This window comes from Lathyrus oleraceus, chromosome 3 (genome assembly GCF_024323335.1).
Source record: "Lathyrus oleraceus cultivar Zhongwan6 chromosome 3, CAAS_Psat_ZW6_1.0, whole genome shotgun sequence".
NCBI lineage: Eukaryota > Viridiplantae > Streptophyta > Magnoliopsida > Fabales > Fabaceae > Lathyrus > Lathyrus oleraceus.
The window spans coordinates 358476746-358493474 of record NC_066581.1 but is presented as its reverse complement, the minus strand read 5'-3'; the positions used below and the strand labels follow the sequence as shown (position 1 = coordinate 358493474).

Genomic DNA, 16729 nt, shown 5'->3' with positions numbered 1-16729 from the left:
ATTCAGGACAAATTTAGCGCTATGTTAAGCAATCGTAATTGGACTTATGTAGAAGTCACAACTATCTAAGGTCGGTCAATAATAATATTTTTGTTAATACATGCTAGAGAAATAATATGTAAATCATTCTCCTAAAGATATGCCACAAAAAAAATAAAAGAGGATTGATCAAGCACAAAGGCTAAGAGAGTGGTCCATTACACAACCCATACTTCATTATACTTAGGACAAACTTATGCATTAATCTAAAGTACCTTAAATGATCCATGATTAATTAAGAGGTAAATTTGAAATGATGAAAGTTCATCAAGTACCAATCCACACATCGTGAACAAGATGAACACAAATCATCCAATTGATCAAAAAAAAGGAAGAGAAAGAGATGAAGAAGAAGAGGACAAGAGAAACCAAATCCAAATTGGATCAAAGGCTTGATCAAGTCATCATCAAAATCAATCATCCATTTTGATGGATTAGGGTTTTCACCCCGTTAACACCCAAGATTCATTGAGTTTGATGAGACCTATGATCAAAACAACCATGATCCAAGACCAACAGAAGTCAATAAAGGTCAAACAAGTATAAAATGCAAGAAAATAAAATGAAATGCATTAAAAATATTTTTAAAAGAGAAAAACCATAAAGCCCTTCAAAACACCAAATAAATGGCAAATAAAATTATGGAAGGTTGGGAATAAAATAAGAGACATAAAATAAATTTTTCAGAAATTTTAAATACATAAAAGTATTTTTAAACCAATTAAAACAAATGAAAAAATAGAAAATTCAAGAAAAATAGAAAACCAAGAAAATAAAATATGGAAAAATAAAAATCAGATGAAGAAAAATAAAATAAAATTTTAAAAATTATTTTAGGATTTTTTGAATGAAAAATGAATATACTATGAGTTTTCAAAGAAAATTCAATTAAAAATGAAAAAAGAAAAAGAAATAAAATCAGAAAAAACACGGAGCGTTGGATCTGGCCTCATTAATTGACCTTGTAGATCCAACAATCCTCAGGCTAGGATGCACGATGGAAATTAGCAAAAATGAAACACGAGATCTAATTCAAAATAGACCAATCAGAACATTTCAAATTGCCAACGTGTAAGCAAACTCAGATGATCTGAGATAACTCCGGTCATCTTCCCCGATGATCCATCACTAGAGTTTCATCATTTTGAAAATTCAGAGCATGAGACTACCACCAATATGATCGCCTCCTCATCACGAATTCAACCTCATGCTTAAAATTCATTTATCGAAACTAAGCATGGAGAATTTCAGAGAAGTTTCAGAAATAAGCAAGCCACGAAAAATTAAATTAAATGATGAACGCGATCAATTAACACCAATTAAGTTAGGGAAAAGCATCAACGAGTGAAGGACTACATTGTGGTAATTTGTTTGAGTTCAAATGATGCTCAAAACTACCTTGTCCAAATGGTGACCAAAAGTTGATGAAGCTCGATTTGGTCAGGGCACTTCAGAAGGTCTTAGAGCTTGGGAATTGCTGTAAAAGCTTCAGAGAAGATCGAAGGTGCTAATGAAATCAAGAATTTGGATTAAAATAAGCTGGAATTCAAAACACGATAACTCGATTTTCTGGAAAAAATTCAGAGTGATACAGGGGGTTCTTGGCTCTCGAAAGCTTGTGAATGAAGCAAGCATGTTGCTCTATTTATAGGGAAGTGATTGGTGATCTCATACATGCCAAATGATGCTCAATTCGTGCAAAACGAATTTGATTAGAATGTGAGAAAAATGTGACTTGCAAACCATCAAAACTCAACCAAATGATGCTTTTAGGAGTCAATTGACTTCTGGAGACTTGTTAAACATGTTTAGGTCCAAAACGTGTGGTAATTTGGCTTGCAAGTGATGTTAGTGAAGTTCAAAATTAGGATCATGGTGATTTCTTCAGTTCCAAGTCACCATGTTCAACTCAATAGGGTATCTTGCTCAAGAGGCTTTTTGATCCCATTCTTCTTGCAATTTGTTAACATCATACCAAAGATTATAATGTGCCAACAAATGTTGCATTTGGATGCTTGGGAACAAAGTTATGACATGTTGAAGTTAGCACGAAAGTCTGGTAATGTAACTTAGAAAATTTTAAGTCCTAAATGGCTGAAAATGACATGTAATATCTCAAAGAATTCTATGGCCTTTCAAGCATAATTTTACTTTGATCCTTGAGTAAAACTTGTAGAGCGCATCATAAATGATATTGTGAAAAAAGACTCAGCCTCAAATGTTGAAAATTGGAGAAGTTATAAACCTTGAAAGTTGAGAAAAAGTCACTTGAAAATAGGGCAGATTTCACTAAGTCCACAAATGACCTATAATGTTGATAACGCGAAAACGTATCGTATATTTGGCTTCATACACATTGCTTTTTACTTGATTAACACTTATTATTACGCAGTATTTTATGTTATTGCAGGTATTTATCGAACAAAAGGTGTACAAGCAAGCAAAGTAAAAAATAGCAAAATGGAAATAAAAAGAGAAGAAAATGGAGAAAAATATAGAGGATGGCCCCACCACACCAAATGGGCATGTGGCGTCCATCACTTGGATGTGTGGCGCCCGCCACATGATCTAAAAGGAGTGGTGGAGCCCGCCACAAAGCAAGGAAGTGGTGGCGCCCATCCCTCAAAAGGCGGCGCTCGCCACGGAGATCAAAACTAGGGTTGTGGCAACCACCACAACCCGGTCTTCCCTACTTTCTCTCCATAATTTCAGCCACGATTCCACTCACCTTTTCGCTACAATCTAGGGAAGTGGAAAATATATAAATGAGGGTTGTTTCTCCTTTCCGAGGATGTTTATTTTTAGTCAGATTCTTTTTGGTTAGTTTTCTAGGCAGTTTTCTTACTTTGTAAAAGTAATAGTTCTCCACATCGGGGACTATTGCAACTTATTATTTACGCATTTGAATTCAATTGTAACGGTTACTCATTGCCAAAGCCTGCCGATATTATTTTATTTGGAGAATCAAGATTCAGTTCAAGTTCTGAATTCATAATCCATGTTTTATTTTGATTTCTATTTTACTTATTTATGCCTTATTGTATGTTAGGTTTTCTGAATACCATGTCTGTTACCGGATCCATGTCCGGCTAAACCCCTAGGTATCGGTATGTAAAGACCATCGAAACGACGAGATTCATAAATAATTGGTGTTAGTTTTTATAAAACTTATTTTCCCGGTTTTAGTTTCTTATTTCATTAAAAACTATTTTTCGTACGAGAGTACAAAACAAACAAAGGTTACGGTCAACAAGAATGAGAGTTTGAGATTTTAATCAGATAGCTGAAACTAGGTATTAATCCTAAACACAGCGAGAGCGCTTTAGGATTAATTAGACTTTATTCATATTCAAAAATTACTTTTAAATTCAAAATGAGACTGCGAGAGCCAAGCATTCTGGTTTAAGAGTATGGTCAGAGTCAATAAAACAAGAGTGTGAGACTAAGTCCTTTTTATAAATAATTTCTACTGAAGAATATTTTGACCAATAAGATTACACCAAATATCTATCGAATCCCCGAAGTTTGATGCGTTACATACCGATATCCCTTTATCAAATATCTTTATTAATATTCTGTTTACGTTATAGTTATTTCTCTTCATCCCTCCAATCTTAGAACGATCATCAACCTTAGATTTACATAGTAACATTAGATAATGATACGTCCGATTATTATCCCTTGTAGGTTCGATAATCTTTAAAACTACACGATCCGACTGTGCACTTGCAGTCACGATCCCTATAGACTTACTATGTCGCAATCAAGTTTTTGGCGCCGTTGTCGGGGACTAATTTAGTCGATATTGCAACTCCAGTGTTTCCCAGTATAGACTAAGGCAAACAATTCTATTTCCCTTTCTAATTTGTCGAGTGTATGCCAAGTACTCTCTCTCAAGGTGAGAAATTAAAGCTACCGCTCGACGAACCTGAGCATTATCTAAGATTAGAACGCCGGATACGAGACCTGATACGAGAACATCATATCAAGCTAAATCTTCCTGATCCTAATATCCCTATCCCTGAACCAGTTATTCAACCAGAGATGACCGAAGGAGCGAAAACCGTCCTCTTAAGTATTATGCAATCCCTTCGCAGGATGAACCACATAACAACATCGCTGCCCCTGCAATCGAGGCCAATAAATTCGAGCTAAAACCTTCATTGTTGTCAGCCGTACATCAAAACCAATTTTTAGGTAGTCCCATGGAGGACCCAAACCTACATTTGTCAGTGTTTTTACAATACGTAGACATAGTGAAAGCAAATGGTGTCAACCCCGAAGCTATAAGACTACGTCTTTTCCCATTCTCATTGAGAGATAGAGCTAGAGCTTGGCTCCAGTCTCTACCATCCAACTCTGTCACTACGTGGAATGAGTTGAAGAAAGTTTTCTTAGCACGATATTTCCCACCTAGTAAGATGATTATACTAAGAGCCCAAATAAACGGGTTTAAACAGAAAGATAATGAATCACTTTTTGAAGCTTGGGAGAGATACAAAGACATGATGAGGCTTTGTCCACATCACGGTCTAGAAGAATGGTTGATCATCCATACCTTTTACAATGGTTTCTTCTACAACACAAGATTGAAAATAGACGCCGCCGCAGGTGGCGCACTGATGGATAAACCCTACAATAAGGCCTAATAACTTATCGAAAGTATGGCCCAAAATCATTACCAGTGGGGAAGCTAAAGAACCTTCGTATAGAAACCTCCAACAAAAGGCGATATGTACGAACTAAGCAGTCTTGACCACATCAACGCCAAGGTAGATGCTCTTACTCAAAAGATAGACAACTTGACCATAACACTCGCATCCACCGTGGCTGTCGTAGCAGCAAACTGCGAGATATGCGGAGTTCCGAGGCATGCTGCCCCAGAATGTCAACTCTTGACAGGAACCTCCACAGACCAGGTGAACTATGCTCAAGGAAACCCTTACTCAAACACCTATAACCCAGGTTGGAAGAACCATCCTAAATTTTAGTACAAAAACAATAATGCATTGTATGCACCTAAACAAGCACCTGCTGTACCACCAGGATATCATAAAGCTACCACAAATACTCAAAATGCTCCTAGGAAGTCAAACCTAGAAATAATGATGGAAAACTTCATAGCTACCCAAGTCCAAACAAATAAGGATTTCCTAAATCAAAACATACATACTAGTGAGCAAATCAAGTAGTTAGCAAACAAGGTAGACGTTGTAAGACCCCAATTTTGACCTTAAGATCCCTCATGCAATCTCATCATATACATTAGCATTGGGATCATACCTTGGCATTCTCCTTACCCCTCTTTCATTGGGTTTGTTTTGGGAGAGATCACCAAGCACCATTTGATTGTATCATACTTGTATATTATCATTTTTACTAACTAAAATACCAAAAATATGTCTTTGCATTTTGCCTAACTCTTTTGTAGGTAGGGCATGATCACCATTGGTCTATCAAGTTAATATCTATGGTTTAAGACCCTCATGGCTAAGAGAACAACCAAGGATTGATCCACAATGTCTCTAAGAATAATATATGAGTCCCGATGATCTTTACATGTTATTTTGATCAAGATTTCTTCAAGAGTTTGGAGTTAATTTGCCTTTGAAACCCTAGTTTGTCTGGGTATCTTAAGTAACTTCTTCAACAAGCTTCTTCGCCAATTGATCAAATTTATCAAGGGGTACTTCAAATTACATCATATCATGTATATATGATCTACCATGAGCCTAAAAAGTCAAGAGAATTGCAAGTTAGCAAGTTGGTTGATGGTAGTTGACTAGATGAATTCATCTGATCAAAACTGGGTCTCCCTAGACCTTATCTCCTACAATTTTCATCATATGAAAATTATTCCAAGATAAACGTTACTCTAAATGACATTCCAAACAACTTTCATGTTGAGGTCTAGAGCCGATTTTTCTTGGAAAGTTATTTTCTATGTTGAAACATTATAGGTCATTTTGTTTAAACCCTAATTTGAAAGTCAACTTCCCAAGACCATAACTTGCTCAATTTTTATGAGATGAAAGATTTAAAAGTTGCACAATCAAATTGAATATGTCTACTTAAACTTTGATGTTTGGAGTGATAGCTAAATCAACTTTTATGAGCATGTGATATGAGGATACATTATAGGTCATTTTGGACCAATACCATTGAACAAATGATTTTCCTCAACTTCAAAAATGCATAACTCACTCATTCTAAATCCAAATGATGTTAAATTTGTACCATTTTGAAATTATTTGAAATAGATAAACTTTGTGTCGCATTACGCGAAAAACCGGCGGGAAAACGAAACAACAGAGCCGCCACCGTGCGTTATTTATCCCAAAAGAGGGAAAGGAAACGCTCGAAGTAAACCTGGAAAGGACATGGTCTCGCGACCAGAGAGAGATGGGATCGGGAGTCGGTTATGCGAAGGTAAGGTATTAGCACCCCTACGCATCCGTCGTACTCGACGGGATCCACGCACAAAAGAATAGAAGAAAGGTTGCTAAAAACTGCTCACAAACTGCACAAGGCTGGAAGGCAACACAGAAAGACGGAAGAAACGGGACTCGGCAGGATATCGCATCCTGGGCCTACGTAGTCTGTCAGACACAGACATCAGAGTCGACGTAGTTCGGGACAGGGGAAACGTGCTCGCTAGGATGTCGCATCCTATGCATACGTATCTTCTCTGACCGGAGAAGAATCAGAGCACTCGTAGCTCGGCTAACGCACGCCAAACAAAACCACACAAACAGGAAACCGACTGCCAATCGCTGGACTTATGTCAGACTCCAAACCAAAAACTCACACAGGAAACCAACTGCCAATCGCTGGACTTATGTCAGACTCCGAACCAACAAACACACACACAGGAAACCAACTGCTAATCGCTGGACTTACGTCGGACTCCAAACACACACGAAGGGGTTGAAAAAGAAAAAAAAAGGGCGCCCGGAGAGATCTGCTCATCTCCTGCCTACGTACCTCATCTGGTATGAGGATCAGGGTGACGTAGTTCCCCTGAACAGGGAAAGAACTTCTAACCTAACCAGAGACTGGGAAAAGACAAACTAGAAGGGAGCCTGACTCGAGCCTAATAGTTATCATGTAATCCACAATGGCCCTAGGTTAAGGTTTCTATCCTAACTTGCATAGGAAGCAAGCTAGCCTAAACAGCAACTGAGCAAACACAAGCACAAGTAGCACACACTATATGCAATCAATTGGCTCAATCAAGGTTAGGTTTTAGTTAAGGGGTCATGTCAACCTCGACAAACAAACCAACTAGAAAAGGGTGTTGTCAGCTCTTAACCCTAACATTGAGAGTTAGGGTGAAGCAGATGAAATGGGAAGTGAGGGTAAGACCTCACAGCTCTTATCCCTGGCCTGGGAGAGCTTGACTCAAAATAGAAAATGTGGGAGTTCAGAATGTAGGAACTCTTCTCCACAGAGGACTGACACAACATGATCTTGGGTTCTTATTCACAATGCATCAACACATGGTGTGTGAGCAAAGTGAATGACACACTGAGTAGCAGGGGATGGATTACACATCCCTTTTATCTGCCAATTGCCTCTAAAGAGGTCTTTACCTGCTTGGCACAACATTAAACAAACACAAGCATTGCCTCTTAAGGAGGGCTTCAGACAGGTGCCTGCCCACATAACAGGACAGGTCTTTCAGACTACATGAAGTCAGAAGAATTTTACCTCAGTGGTAAGCAAACCACAAGCTAGCAAAGCAAAGTTCAAATGAACTCAAAGCAACTTAAATACCTGTGAAAACACTAAACCAAGAAGTTCAACTGTACAGACAAACAATCAACAGTTAACATCACACAGACAGACAATGTACAAAATGTGTAAGCCATAAGGCACACTCAAATGAGTTAGCATCAACCTACAAAACACACAAGTGTTAGTAATCAAAAGCAAACATCAATACTCAAGTGATGAAGCATCATCAACTATGGAACTTGGATGCTTAAACCTGAAATCAAAGCTCACATGTAAGCAACAAACCACTAGGTCAAAGCCTAGGGTCAAAGATGGAGAAAAAATTCAAAACAGGGACTGAAATTTAACACAAAGCAACTTCAAACACATATTGACATATCCTAAAAAGGCTCACATCAAAATCATTAACCAAATGCATTTCATGATCAAGTGAAGTCAAAGGCAATTTCAAAGCTCAAATGTGATCAACATGAATGAAAATTCTCAATCAAAACAGAAATGATTCAAATAAATCTGGAAACATTCATGAGCAATCAAGACATCTAACATGATCAACATGCAAAAAATCAGAAGCATTGGACATCATTTGGCATGGCAATCACATTGTACAAGTCAAACAATCAAATGTGTGACACAAATTATCACACCAAGTTAACACAAGCATAAAACAGAAATGGATTATGAGAAAAATGTCAAACCAAAGCCAAAATGTCAATCAACATGTTAAGAACCTACACACAAAATTTCAAAGCCATTGGATTATTTTTGAGCATTTTATGATGGAAAGAACAAGGCAATATCACACATGCATATGTATTCAATCATCCTAGAACAAATTATTTTTCCAGCTAGGCACAACTTGCAAATTCATGCTCATAAAAAACTAGACAGAATAAAGAGCATTTTGCAAAAAAATTGGGATGAAATTGGATGAGTTTTCAATTTGTTATGATTTTATGAAGTTTTGGAAAAAATTGAAATCAAGTGAAGCACATAGCATGGTATAAGGAGGGAAACATGTGAAAATGGATGCAAATTTGAAAATGGTCCTCGCCAGGAATCGAATCCTGGGCGAATTCAAAATGCAGCGCGCCTCTAATGAAACGCACCGTTTCATTAAAGGAGGTGGCAGTCAACGCGCAGGTGGCAAGGGTCAAAGCATCCTGAGCCAATCATTTTGCAAGGTGGACGCACACATGGACCAATCACTGATAAACCCTAAGTCAGCATGGAAAACGCAGGAAACTGTTGCTAGCTGGGCAAAACCGTTGCCGAATCTGCAGCCATGGAAGCATCTTCATCTTCTTCAATGAAGAAGATGATGAACAGTGAAGAACACCACACATTTCCAGCAATTTTTTCCAGAAAATCAAAATAGATACATCACCATGAAGCATTTTCCATGGAGAACAAAGATCAACCAACCAATTATGTTAAAACATCATATACAACTCAAATCGAAGGAAGTAACAAATGACATCAAAAATTCAAACACACATATATTCATGAATAAGGTACCATTTCAATCAATTTTTATATCAGAATCATCACCAAGCAAATATCTACACAAATATCATAATGAATTGGAGAATAAATGAGATCGAAAATCAACCTCTTGAAGAGCAGCAAGCTGGAATCGTATGCTACAAGCTCAACAATGGCTCAAATCTCTTCTACAATGATTGTTGAGATGATTGATGGAAAGATTGAAGCTCAAACAAGCACGAATCCAGTAGAATTTGAAATTTCCATTGATGCTTCAAGCTTCATGTATGGTCCAGTATGGCACGAATCCCTCCAAATTTACGTTCAAACTTGCTCAAAAACACTTCATGATCATGATTCCAACAAGAGAAATGGCCTTTGTGTGAGAAAATTGAAAGTTCTTGTTGAGAGAAATTTTTGAAAAGTTTTTAGATCTAGATCTGAAAATGTCTTTTTATGCCAAATGCAGTTGTGATTAACAATATATATGTCTTGCTAATCATACTGAAAACATGTTTAAGCCAAAGCCAAGTGAGATTAGCAAGTTGTAAGGTGTATGTACAAAATTGGATTTTCACCTTATGCCCTTCATGCATGCGTGAACAGTACCAAAATAAGGCCCAAAACCACTTAAAAATAACCCATGCACACTTTGGAATTGATATTTTATGCATATGATCAACCAAATTGATTTTGATAAATTTCTCTTCAAAAATAGTATGTATGAGCATGTCATCATATGTCCAAGTTTTATGAAATGTAATGAGGTATTTGGAAAGTGCATTTCATGATGAGAATAATGCAAAAAGAACCACCAAAATTGGAGCCTTGGTTCAAAAGTTATGCCCATTTGAATTTTCAAGCACACTTTGCCATGATTGGATCATATCACCTCAGCCATACATCATAAATCCATGATCTTGGACTTTTTGGAAATGGGAGAGAAAGATCTTCAACTTTCATGTTGGACAAAATTTCATTTGAAGCTTTCTTGATGATGTAATCTTGAGTTGAAGTTGGTCCAAAACCTTTCCATTTTTGGAAATTTCAAATTATAGGTCACTTGCTATTTTGGGAAAGTCTTGACTTGACTTCAAATTCTTCAATGTGAGTGTTTGAAATGTCAAATGAGACTTGTTTGGACATGAATGAAGCATCTCTAATCACTTCCCACATCCAAATCCACAGTTGACTTTGCAGTTGACTTTTGTGGGCCTCAGATGATTTGCACATGCACTGATGAGTTCTGAGCCTTCAACACTTGGCCAAGTTGCCTCAAAATGATCCTTGGGTCATGTAAGCTCATTGAAACCACCCTAGGGCTTTGATCTCATGGAAAATGCTCTTGTTGCCTTGCACAGTTGAATCTCCTGACCAGTCTTGCCTGATGAGATGTATCATGCTATGCAATGCTAATGCAATTTTAATGACCTAAAAAAATGAAATGAATGTACAAATGGGAGGTGCAAATTTGAGGTGCTACAGCTGCCCCTATTCAATCAACTGGGAACCTGAACGGATGAGAGCAACGACTGTCAGACCTTCAAGGTAAACAAGGATTGAATACCAAAGAACCGTAGAAATTTGCACACTGCGGGATATGATACAAAGAAAAGCCAGGCCATTTACCGATGGCGGCTGCACAATAACTTCAGGAAAGCGAAACCATTTACCGATGGTTACTTAGCTGGGAACTGGATATTTGATATTTACCGATATCAACTTCAGCGAGACCATTTACCGATGGCTGCTGGGAAAGAAACTTTCAAAGGAAGCAAGACCATTTACCGATGGTGGCTTCAACTGGGAATTTGATATTAAAAGGAAGCAAGACCATTTACTGATGGTGGCTTCAAAGCAACTTGATATTTACCGATATCAACTTCAGCGAGAGCATTTACCGATGGCTGCTGGGAAACAGTCGTCACAGAAAGCCAGGCCATTTACCGATGGCGGCTAAGCTGGGCATTCGATATTTACCGATATCGAAGCAAGGCGAGGCCATTTACCGATGGCATCTCCACCTGGGGAGGAAAAAGATTTTGACAACTGGAACCAGACAAGACGTTTACCGACGACTCTACTGGGGATCTTTGATTTTTATCAAAGGAAGGACACCCGACCAGACATTTATCGATGACTGGAAAACAAGATATACAACCAGACATTTACCGATGACTGGGATGAAACTCGATGTTTACCGACATCGGAAGATGATGTTTACCGACATCAAAAAGGGATGACCAGACATTTATCGATGACTGGAGAACAAGATATACAACCGGACGTCAACGGACGACTGGGAAAAATTCCATGTTTATCGACACCAACGGAGAGGTGACCAGACATTGACGGATGAATGGAAAAAGGATACAACTAGACGTCAACGGACGAATAGGAAAAATTCCATGTTTATCGACACCAACAGAGAGGTGACCAGACATCAACGGACGACCTGGGGAAAGAGATACAACCATACGTCAACGGACGAATAGGAAAAACTCAACGTTTACCGACACCAACGGAGAGGTGACCAGACATCAACAGATGAATGGAAAAGGATAGATGTTACAAAACATCGAAAGATGATGTTTACCAACATCACAAAGGGATAACCAGACATTTACTAATGACTGGAGTGAGACTCGATGTTTACCGACACCGAAACAATGGTGTCTACCGACACCAAGGAAAGAATACACACGGGTGCTGACAGGATACTAACCGGTATCACAAGAATGACATCTGCATATGTCAGGGCAAGGCTAAACACTTGCTGGGGATTTCACTGGGGAGAATCAAACTTTCCTTTCACGGACGGGTGAAGAAATAAACCTCTCTGGGGAATTATCAATCCTGGATGCTGTCAGGAGCAACTGTAGCAAATGTGCCGTACAGATCTTGAACAACGATCCGCCTCTGCCGGGGATGTGGTCCGATTAGGTTTAACACATGAATGCATATGTTTGAATTTTTCTATGGCGTAATGCTCCATATTGAATGGAAATGCTACGCGGTTTGAGGATGCAATGATTACTACATGCAAGATGCAAAATAATGAAAACTCCTGCTGGGGAGCAAACGGATTGCTCATGGAAGCCAAGTTGACTGAGGCTGAATGGTGTCAGACTAGGTTTGACCAACTGAATTTGATAGAAGAGAGGAGGTTGACTACCATGTGTCATGGTCAGTTATATCAGCAGAGAATGAAGAAAGCTTTTGACAAGAAGGTCAGACCCCGTGTGTTCAGAGAATGTGACCTTGTGCTCAAGAAGATTCTATCTTTCAAACCAGATTCTAGGGGAAAATGGACTCCTAATTATGAAGGCCCATATGTTGTTAAGAGATCCTTTTTAAGCGGTGCTTTGATCCTTACAACTATGGATGGTGAAGAGTTCACTCGTCATGTGAACGCAAATGCAGTCAAGAAATACTTCTCCTAAAAAGAAAAGAATAGCTCGCTAAGTTGAAAACCCGAAAGGGCGACTTAGGCAAAAATGAGCGTCTCGGTGGATTGAAAACCCAAAAGGGCGATCCAGGAAAAAGTTAGAGACATAAAACTGAAAAGAATTATCCCAATAAATTAAATACCCCACCTTGGGGAAATTTATGCAAAATTAGGGATTATGGCAAGTAACAGCATCCTGCTAATCTTCAGTGTTGAAGGTATTTTTGAACACAACGGTCGACGGTGATTCATTATCCTCAGCAGTAGCCGAGAGCACAATGGATATCAATAGTTGGTAGAAGGATTAGCAATCATTGTATTCGATGTAATCCCTTTTCCATGTAAATTACCATTTTCAACTTTGTAAAAATCTATGGAGTCTTGTCATTTACGGACTACCATTCTATTAAATAAAGTTGAACTTTTATCCAATTGTTTCCACTCTTATTTATTAAGCTAAATAGATTTAAATTTTATTGATCATTTTTGAAATTAAAGTTTTAAAGCAAAATCATTTTTCTTAAACATATAAAAGCATGAATTTTAAGCAATCGATTTCATTTAAAAGGAATACCAATAGTGGTTTGAAAGTGGTAAACCCTAAGTGTGGAGCATTATCGGTTCTCCCCAAGCAGTAGGCACATTTCTCTTTCGTCCCCGACAATATTATTCAGTATTCGTTGTTTGTTGATCACTATTAACCAGATTGATTAGTCCCCTGCAGAGTTTAGTGTTTATTCCCCGGACGACTTTGGTCTCTAGCAAAGTAAGAATAGTTTCCCTCAGTAGATCTCCTCTTCCCTCAGCTAGGATTGAGCATTTGGGATGTTAATCTTGAAGGTAGAGAAAAACAAAGGGGGTTTGAATTGTTTTGGAAATAAAAACTTTTTAAGAATTCAGACACACACAGAATAAAAATTGAATTGACACAAAATTTTATACTGGTTTGCTTGAAATTCAAAGCTACTCCAGTCCACCCGACCAAGGTGATTTCGCCTTCAAAAAGGACTTAATCCACTAATCTTGAAAGATTACACAAACAACCTTCTTAGCCCTCTCAAGTAATCAGACTGCATAGAGTCACTTAAGGGAATATTCTAAGCAAAGATATTAAATTGTAATGCAATGTGCTTCTAACAAAAGCAAATATTACAGAATTAAAAGAACAATAGTTTTTCACGTAAGAGCAGCAGCTCGTGAAAGATAAGAGAGAATGATTGAGAGTTTTCGTATTCTTGTGTGTCTCAGGTCTCTTTTCTTGTGAAGTATTCAATCCTTTATATAGGCGTTGAGAAGGACCGTTGGAGTGATGACAGGATCTTGGTCATTGAAGAATGTTTATTGTCATTACTCTCCTTGTTTCTTTCTAAAACGGTTTTGTACGCCTCATTATTTCCTTCTAGAAATAATTGCTTTCCAAAACCAAATTTCTTTTCGGTTACGTGTTCTGAACTGGTGAATCTGTACCAGAGTCTTCGTAAGTCATAGTTTAACGTTATAGGTTGATAATATCTGACCACATCAGAGTTTCTCTATGCTCTTGACTTCTTCAGATTCAGAGTCTGGATTCAGTCTTCTTTACCAGAGTTTCTGACTTCTTTTTGTTGCGCTTATAACTACGTTGATCAGAGTCAGAACCTTCTGGACGCGTTTTCTCTGAGTAGCATTTGATAGTTGAATTCTATATCTGATGCGTTGATCTATCTGATTGTTTGATCAGAGTCCTTCACACTTAAGAAAAATTTCGTTAGAGTACCATTTTTGTTTCATCATTTGTTATCATTAAAATCTTAGATATACATTGTAGAACCAACTTTGTTCTTACAATCTCCCCCTTTTTGATGATGACAAAACAATACAAAGAAGAGGTGGAACAGTACAGAAATATTTCAGATCAGATATAAGGGGAACTCCCCCTGAGTTAGAGCCTTGGATTAATCAGAAGTTCTTAGCGGACCTTCCTTGGTTTAGTGCTTTAGCTACTTTCCTGCATATATTAAGTCATTAATTTAGTAATAATTTTTAATGATGTTTGCAGTGCTTTGAGAGGATTTAGTTATGTTTCCATCAGAGCTGTTTTAGTTCTCCCCCTTTTTGTCAGAATAAAAAAGACATAGAAAAAAGATGATATTAATAAAGAGAGCTGTTACAGGTAAGCAACACATAGGGAGGATAGCAGAAAGCAAAAAGAAAACAGAGAAACAGAGAAAGCAACAAGCAAATAACCTAGATGCCTAAGGGTTTGGAGGCGGAGGCATCCGTTGGAGCATCTGGGACAACATGTTTTGAATTTTGATGTTGACAGAATCCTATTGATCCAGCCTGGCCCTAACTACCTGTTGTTCTTTCTACAGTTCTTCTAGAGTCTTCAAGACTAGAGGGACGGACCCAGAGTTGGAGTGCTCCCCCTGAGTCAATGCATCAACGTTGGCTTTGGCAGCTGCTTCTTCAGCAATACAAGCTGCTTCTTCAGCGTCGGTTTTAGCTTTTGCCTCAGCCTCAGCAGCAGCAGCAGCATCAGCGGCAACCTTGGCTTCAGCTTCTCTGATTCGCTGTAGTTCTTCTTGGCGTGCTTTCTCTTCGGCTTCCTTCCTTGCCTGTTCCTCAGCTTCTCTGGCTAAGCGCTCTTGAATTCTAATACCACGTCTCTGATAAAGTCGTTGCGGACTTGTTCAGAGAGGCATTTCAGTTTGAAGGCTTCAGAGGTCATCCAACTTATTACTCTATTCTAGTGGATCCTTACAGTAGATGGATCATCACTAATGCCAGAATTGATAGTCAGAGACTTGACCTTCTCGCCTGAAGACTCTGCAAAAACCTGTATTGCTTCTTCAAGGGTAAGAAGGGTAGTTTCTGGTTCAGTGGCAGAGGCTGGGGAGGGTGGAGAGGGTGAGTTTGGGGCACTGAGATTGAGTGTGGGAGTGATGGAGGCAACAAAAGTGTTGGGTGGTGGAATGTCAGAGGGTGACTATGTTGTTTGTTCAGGTTCTGGGTGTGGTTCAGATGATGGATGGGTTGGTTGTGGTTCAGAGTGGATTGGTTGTTGTGCAAGTGGTGGTGTTTGTTCAGGTGTGGTGGATTTTCATGTTCAGGAGGTGGGGAAGTGACTTATGGTTTAGGTTCAGAATATGATGGCTGTTGAGAGGCCAAATCACAGACTTGTAGCTAAGCCAGAGTGGGGGATTGGGGGTCAGATGGTTCGGTGTCGGAGGAGAGTTCATAGTATGGTGGGGATTGTGGAGATGGTGATGATGATGGTAAAGTGGTTTCATTCAGCATTTCTGTTTCTGAAACGGGTAGTGTGGTGGTAGCAAGGTTAAATTTTAGTGAGGGTGGGTGAGACGTTCTGGTGGTTGACGGAGGAGTGTCAGAGGTGGTGTATATAAGGGTGGTTTGGGGAAGAGAAGAAGCAATAGGTTTTATTTTAAAAGAGCGAGAGAGAGGTACATACTTACTTGGAGAGCCAGCCAGAGGAACTGGAGGTCTTGACCTAGAGGATTCTCCCAGCCTTGCTTTCTTCACCTTCTTGTACTTCTCAGAGGGCTCTAGCATCCTCTTCATGAAGTTAGGTGGATGCTCAGGAAGCCAGTCCACTGTGAAGTCATAGATGTCCACCCCTTGATTGGCAAGGTCCTGTAGATAGTAGGTCACTACCTCTGGAGGGTCAATTTTGGAGAACAGGTAGAGTCTGTTGGGAATCTCCCTCTGATCCCCGAGTTCTTCCCAGGAGGTATCAAGTGTTGGTTTGGCTCTGACTTGATCAATGATTCCCATGCTCTTTAGATTCCGAGCATTCATCGGTCTTCCAGTGTCAATGGTGACATCTTCCATGAGTCTGAGCTGAATCAGGTGATCCACTAAGCCACTCTCAATCAATACATCTGATATGAGTCTCCCTAGAGGAATGTAGTTCCTTGTCTTCATGTTGTTTCTGGTGTCTTTGACTGAGTCTTTGAGGTACTTGAAGAGAAGTGCAGGTAGACACAGTTTCAGACCCTTGTGAATGCAGTACAAGATACA

General features: G+C 38.9%; 1 non-coding gene across 1 annotated transcript; it reads right to left on the bottom strand.

Annotated features, from left to right (window-relative positions):
• Positions 1-4466: 4466 nt before the first annotated feature.
• On the bottom strand, positions 4467-4573 carry LOC127132949 (small nucleolar RNA R71). Its single transcript, XR_007806952.1, has one exon. It is a non-coding gene; the product is annotated as a small nucleolar RNA R71 (small nucleolar RNA).
• Between the last annotated feature and the right edge of the window lie 12156 nt (positions 4574-16729).